This window comes from Esox lucius, chromosome 4 (genome assembly GCF_011004845.1).
Source record: "Esox lucius isolate fEsoLuc1 chromosome 4, fEsoLuc1.pri, whole genome shotgun sequence".
Taxonomy (NCBI): Eukaryota; Metazoa; Chordata; class Actinopteri; order Esociformes; family Esocidae; genus Esox; species Esox lucius.
This window is the reverse complement of record NC_047572.1, coordinates 8,335,995-8,342,996: the sequence shown is the minus strand read 5'-3', so window position 1 is coordinate 8,342,996 and position 7,002 is coordinate 8,335,995.

Here is a 7,002-nt window from a genome sequence, read left to right as displayed (position 1 = left end):
CAAACAAGGCGAGTGGAGTTTAGACTAAAAAGCTCTATTTTTGTCTCATCAGACCACATTTTCTTCTCCCATTCCTCATCTGGATCATCCAGATGGTCATTGGCAAACTTCAGACGGGCCTGCACATGCGCTGGCTTGAGCAGGGGGAGCTTGCGTGCGTTGCAGAATTTTAATCCATGACGGCGTAGTGTGTTACTAATGGTTTTCTTTGAGACTGTGGTCCCAGCTCTCTTCAGGTCATTGACCAAGTCCTGCAGTGTAGTTCTGGGCTGATCCCACACCTTCCTCATGATCATTGATGACCCACGAGGTGAGATCTTGCATGAAGCCCCAGACCGAGGGAGATTGACCATCATCTTGAACTTCCATTTTTCTAATAATTGCGCCAACAGTTGCCTTCTGTTGCCTTCTCACCAAGCTGCTTGCCTAGTGTCCTGTAGCCCATCCCAGCCTTGTGCAGGTCTACAATTTTATCCCTGATGTCCTTACACAGCTCTCTGGTCTTGGCCATTGTGGAGAGGTTGGAGTCTGTTTGATTGAGTGTGTGGACAGGTGTCTTTTATACAGGTAACGAGTTCAAACAGGTGCAGTTAATACAGGTAATGAGTGGAGAACAGGAGGGCTTCTTAAAGAAAAACTAACAGGTCTGTGAGAGCCAGAATTCTTACTGGTTGGTAGGTGATCAAATACTTATGTCATGCAATGAAATGCAAATTAATTATTTAAAAATCATATAATGTGATTTTCTGGGGTTTTGTTTTAGATTCTGTTTCTCAAAGTTGAAGTGTACCTATTATAATGATTACCTGCAAAATCGGTATCAAATACTTGTTCTCCCCACTGTACGTCCAGAAGGAATGGTTTCCCATTTCAAAAGTTTTGTTTCATCATAACACTCCTTCTACCTCATGCTAAACTGAGACAAAAAATGATGTCCATGACAAAGGGGCAATCAAAGAAACACAATACTAATCCATCAACAGGCATCCAAGAGCAGAGTGGTTTCAGACAAAAGGCCCTAGTGAGACTCTACTCTGAGCTGGCAGACCCAGTTACAGCACTAGCTACATTTCTTTATTCACACTTCTCCCCTCCCTGTGTTACTTCACCTTGGCCTGACTGCATTCAAGCCAGAGTGGCCTGTTTGAAAATCACAAATGTTCCTGTAAAAGTGTCTCTGCATTGGCAGAGACCGTGGTGAGGCATGGAAAACAGACCAGCAAAGCATTGGCTAATGTTGAGATTTACAACACGACTTATTGCACCAGTGATGAGGACCGGAAAAGAACCATTTCAAATGGAAGAATCAGCTCATAACAATTCTTTTAGCAGTTTTACTTTGTCATTGCAGCCAGGAGTAAAAATTCTGGTTGCGGAATTTCATCCCAACCCTGGTGTCAGTCAGAGGGGCATTCCCGAACTGACTCTCAATGTTTGGTAAAATTGCTAGCTTTACTTGCAAATTCAAAAATGGAGAAAAAAACATTCTGCGGATTGTCCTCTGTTCAGATGAACAACTCTCACAGCAAATAAGAAGTTTGGGTTGGTGGGTATGAAACTGAGGGCTGGAATTGTGCTCATGCACTATCCAAAATAATTGTTTCCGTCCCCACAATAGTTTTCACAAGAGCTATCAAAAAAGCTACAAAGTCACTTTATGCTGTTAGATTTCCAATGCCTCCCCCTGTGTGAACAATTTTACATGTAGCATATTAAAAGATTCTGGAAGTGACTGTCCAGGTTTGATGGGTTGAATGTCAGACGGGGCTGCCATGTTGCATTGTGTTCTAGTGACTCCTTATGGCAGGTTGGGCATCTGCGAGCTCAATTGATTATTATTGGCCGCAAAATGTGTTTTCCTAAAGGATGAGTGTAGGTTCTGGCAAATACTTCCTGGTTGAGCAAGCTGTGTGATAAGTATTAGAAGGGCTTAGAGGGATATACATTGCTGGATACATCAGTATCACTGACTTTCTCATACCCGCTTGAAATTTCTGCAATGACCTTGGTGAGAGGTGAAATAAATTAAAGATTACCATCTTTTGGGACCAAGTTTCAAAACAGCTTGTATACTTGAACTTTCACAAACTAGTATCAGAGAGGAAGAAGAAATTGTAAACAAGAGACATTTCCAGTGAAAGGTTCAATGAATCGTTGTGTAGAGAGACCATCTTCAAGCTCTCATTTGCAGATGGAGCCTTGTTCTTTGTGTACTTTCAAAGACCTATTCAGCGACACCTTACGCCTGTCTGCCGAGTCTGTCCTCTCCTTCAGAAAACAACCCTCTTATCCCTCATCTGTCAAGTCGCATCTCTTCGTATCTCAGTGTGTCAGAGAGACCAAGCCAGAGCACGCTCAGTGCCCTTCCCTCAAATCCACCAGCACTTTAAAACCCGGGATCCATAAGAATCAAGCAGTCCGTTTCCAAACTGCATGCCACTGCGCTTGACTGATCCAAATCCTGATAAGCATAACAATATTGGAGGGGGAGAGAGCGCTTTCCGCTTAGGCTACATCACTTCGACCATTTCATTTGTTTTGATTCCATTTGATCTCCAGCGACAATGAAGGAACTCCGGATGATCAACATGTATTTTCTCTTGAAAGCAAGAAAAAAATACCTCAGGAACAAGTTGCACTCTGGGAGTAGAAGGACAGGCATTTTGAAGTGTATGGATGCATGTTAAAAATTGGCAGCCTCTGCCGGGAGACACGCCTATAGAAACGAGTACAGCTGAGCAAGTGGTGAGGATCAAACTCTTTAAGTTTGAGATGATTTCTCCCGTACCCTGATCACTCTGACAACTCAGTCAACACAGCCATTGAGAAAGACAGCACTGTCGGTGACGTCAGCAGCCGGGCTCCTCTCACCTGCCACCTGGAGAAACCCCTGGAAGATCTAAGTTCTGATTAGAGGCCTGCGATGTAAAAGAATTCAAAAGCCAGCCTTTTGTTTGTTGTTTTATGGTATCTATAGAGATTCTCAATCCGACAGGCTTATGTGGGTGCAGAGGAGTTTTAAGACATTTTCTTTGGGTTTGATTGTGCCTCTGATTCGGAACAGAGCCGCACATGCCCAGTACACGCAAGCTTGTCGGCCAGTGCTTAAACTAGGCTTCTGTGATGTTAGTGCATGGGGGGGGGGGAGGTCCTGCAGGTGCAACATCACAGAAGACGAACTCTGGTCCTTTTACAACAAATCAGACGATGTTGAAGTCCCCCGACAGTAAAATATTATGATTTATAAAACTGCCCCAAAGGCTGATAGCAGTGGATAGTGGTGCACAGCTTCCCAGCGGTATTTTCTCTTCCCTCTTACGACGGTGACCCTAAACTGTCACGTCCCATATTGGAGACTCACTTGCTGCTCTGGGACTGATGGGCCGGATAGCCTGGATTATGGGGAAAGCAGCTGTGGAGTCACGCAACGCTGGGCCAAATGGCCATAGGGGATAATTGGCCTGGGGCAGTTTAAAGCTGGTGTTAGATATGGAACAGTGTGGGGGATAGGTGAAACAAGCCCCATGTTATACTGTACCTTACACAGAGCATAAATGGTCAGTGTTTCCATCTGTGAGCAGGAAAGCAAGAGTTTTCATTCATCATTTCAAATGTCAGATAAGAAGACAGTAAACATTCGCGGCCGACTGCTCCTAACGTCAACTCTACTGGGAAAGTTGTACAAATCTCCAACAATGGGAAGAGGACGGAGAGTTGATATGTATTGTTAAGTTAGTGGGAAACCAGAAAATGTATAAAAACCACAAGAAATATCTCCATAATTTAATTCTAAAAGCACGAATGTCTCTGCATCACATCTAGAAGACTGATGCTGTTCCAAGTGTAAATGAACCTAGAAGGTAACAGCCGAATTACAACCATTGTTGCCTTGTTCTCCGTGCTTCCAGGAAATCCTTGGTGCTGCTGCACAACACTACTGCATGCAGGAGGACTTCATGGTAATCAAAATGTGACTATGATTGCTCAGAGGCGAGGTGATGTAAACAAACAAAAAAAACTGCAGCCCTATCTTGCACCTAGGGCCTCAGGGAGCAAAGCACATTTTCTCAGTTGAATTGCAGAGCCGATGATAATGTCTCGATTCAAGCCAGATAAGTTAATCCGCCGGCCCTGTGATTCTTGACATTTGTGATATGAAGCAGAGGTTGCCTGAGGGGCGCATTCGTTAAAAGCTTCTCTGAAGGGGGAGAGCTCTGGCTCGATTCCCTCAGATCCCTTTCATAAGAGAAAGACTCAAACGAGTATTAATGAACATGTCAAAGATCCTTCTTTGCAATAATGATCATAAGAAAACCAAGTCTTTCTTTGTGTCATGCCAACAACTTGCATATAGTAGTAGGCTTATAAGGTTGATACATGAGACTCCATCTTACTCAGACTTGGCTGGTTCTCCATTTTACATCGGGCTGATTAAGATGGAGGCCTGGGGATTGCCGCCGGATGGTCAGGTATGCTCACCTCGGCACAAAACAACAAAAACTAAAACAACAACAGCCGTCTACTTCTGCCTTTTCCAACAGGACAATTAAAACAAACATCCGCCAACTTAAGGGAAGGAATGTTGTCAAAACAGGAGATCCACCATTGACATTTTCAGACTTCAGATTCTTAATTTGGAGTCAGATAATAAACAGGAAACACATTCAATCTTCAATCAAGAAAATAATTCTGGAATTCTTGCACACCGATCAGCGACCTCATTGTATCTGCACATTAAACGGCACCTGTTGATTTGTCTGCAGTGATGATGGATAGGAAAGGAAAAACCCGTTCACAAACAGAATGAGCTTTTTCCTCCACTCCTCCCATATCGCACGTGTCAGAGGAATCATGGGATGTTAGTGGAGTTAGTCTTCAATAAAGACAAGAATTTTAAAGGGCTAGTCATTCACAGACCAATAGGGCATCATCAGTGTTGCACTGTAGTATCGTCATAGCTGACCCAATACAGACATTAATGGCATTCTTTTGATCAGACAGATTTCCTGTCAACATCCAAGTGCATCCTGTATCGGGCAGATGTGGTTGCGTTGCAGTGGTCTGACTAACCCAAGCTCCTGGGTATTACCTCTCATGCAGACCTTGACTGGCCCATCAGATGGATGGTCACCGGCCTCTACTTATTGTATTAGTGACCATAACAGGCCACCCCCCTTGACTGCATTCTGGGGAAAATCCCAAGTCATTATCATTATTACTCGTTATTTTCTTCACATCACAGCTTTTCTTAGCACTAAAACATCATTTAAAGTAATACGGTGCAAATACTTTCAACTTTATTGCCGCATTTATGTCGTCTCACACGTTCTTAACGCGAGACGTTTTAACGATTCGTACGTCCAACGTTGTAAATCTCAGCCACCAGATGCACACGGATCCCGGCAAGTAAGCAGTGCTCGTGAAACTTGTTAGAATTAGAGAATGGTGGCACGAGTATAGGCTGCAGGGTTCGAATCCCACCCAATGCGCTTTAGCCAAATTAACTCTCTCCTCTACATACTTTTCTGTCAAACAAAACATCAAAATGCCTAGAAACTGTGTGAGTTCGCAAAACCAAACCCAGACGGTCAGAGAATATGCTATTTTCCATTTATGTCAGTCACTGTGAAACTTAAAGAATGTTTTTTTAGGACAGCCTTCTGAGAACACTTAAATTTGAGTAGGTATGCCATTGACAATATAACATTATCAAAGTCTTTAAGAAGAAATGATCTCAAGGCTAAAAAAAAGGACAGGCGGGGGATAAGCCTGGGACTCAGTCATCAACCACGCCTGAGGCGAGTGGATTACCTCACGTGAAATGAAGGTTTCAAGTGTTCCATGTAAAAATGGATGGTGCTCCTGTTGTTGGGTCTCAAGTGGGTGGCACAGACATGCCGGGCCCAGGGACACGGGGTCTTCAGAAGACAATGGCTTGGCTGTGTGCGCTTTAGGGAGGGGGACTAGGGGCCAAAGTCCCTGTTATAAGGTCTCAGGAGTACTTTTTTTTGTGACTTCACATAGAGAAAGGGTTGTTGAATTTGAAGCTCTCTGCTTAAAGGCTCTGTCTCAGGGTTGTGACCCAGGGCAGCCCATCAATCATCTGTCACGGTTCCCCTTTAGGAACTGTTAGCCTAGGTGAATCCCTCCTATATCTACCTATATATTATCTTATAGTGAATGATTATCTTATAGTGAATGATTGTACTGAATTTTTTTTTTTATAAAACATTCTCAAGTTCTAAAATGATAATAAAATGACCTTACTGTCAATACATTTTTAAAGACTGCAGTTGTATTTTCAAAACAAATACATCCATGGCTTTCATATAACAAATCAACTTACAGCATTTCTCCAATTGAGGAGAGAGTACTGACACATTACATGCAACATAATGTGACTTACTATTCGACTGTGCTATGGACAAAGACGATAAGAGAAGTTGTTATAGTTATACTGGTTTCTCACATACTTCTCACAATTCAGAACGAGAAATTCAACCTTTCCTGTTTACCTTCTATTAAACAAATGAATAACCAAGCGCGTTTATTTCAGAACCGCACAGGGAGGGTCGTTCTTTATTTCTTTGTTCACTAAAGAATAAAACATCGGAAACCATAGCAAACAAATGACTCAGTCAGTGAAATGAACAACGCGAGCGATTGGATCACGTCAATATGTCCGTTACATTTTTCCTCCCGGGTACAATGTCACGGACACTGACTTGAAATGCCGCAAAACATTAAACACCATGCCTTATGTCCCTAAGGACTAGAGCTGGGAGGAGAATAGTAGCTACTTCCATGCATCTAAGGAACCCACAAAAGAATAAAAACATGCCATTTTCTTCCCTTTCCTCCCTTTTCCCACCTTCCTCTCTTTCCGCCTCTGTTTCTTCCTGACTACCTTATTTTGATTATTTTCATTCCTGGCTAGCCTCAGTGCAAAATTTAAAAGCAGCACCTTTTTTTAACGAGAGCATCTGTTTGGATATTAGGATA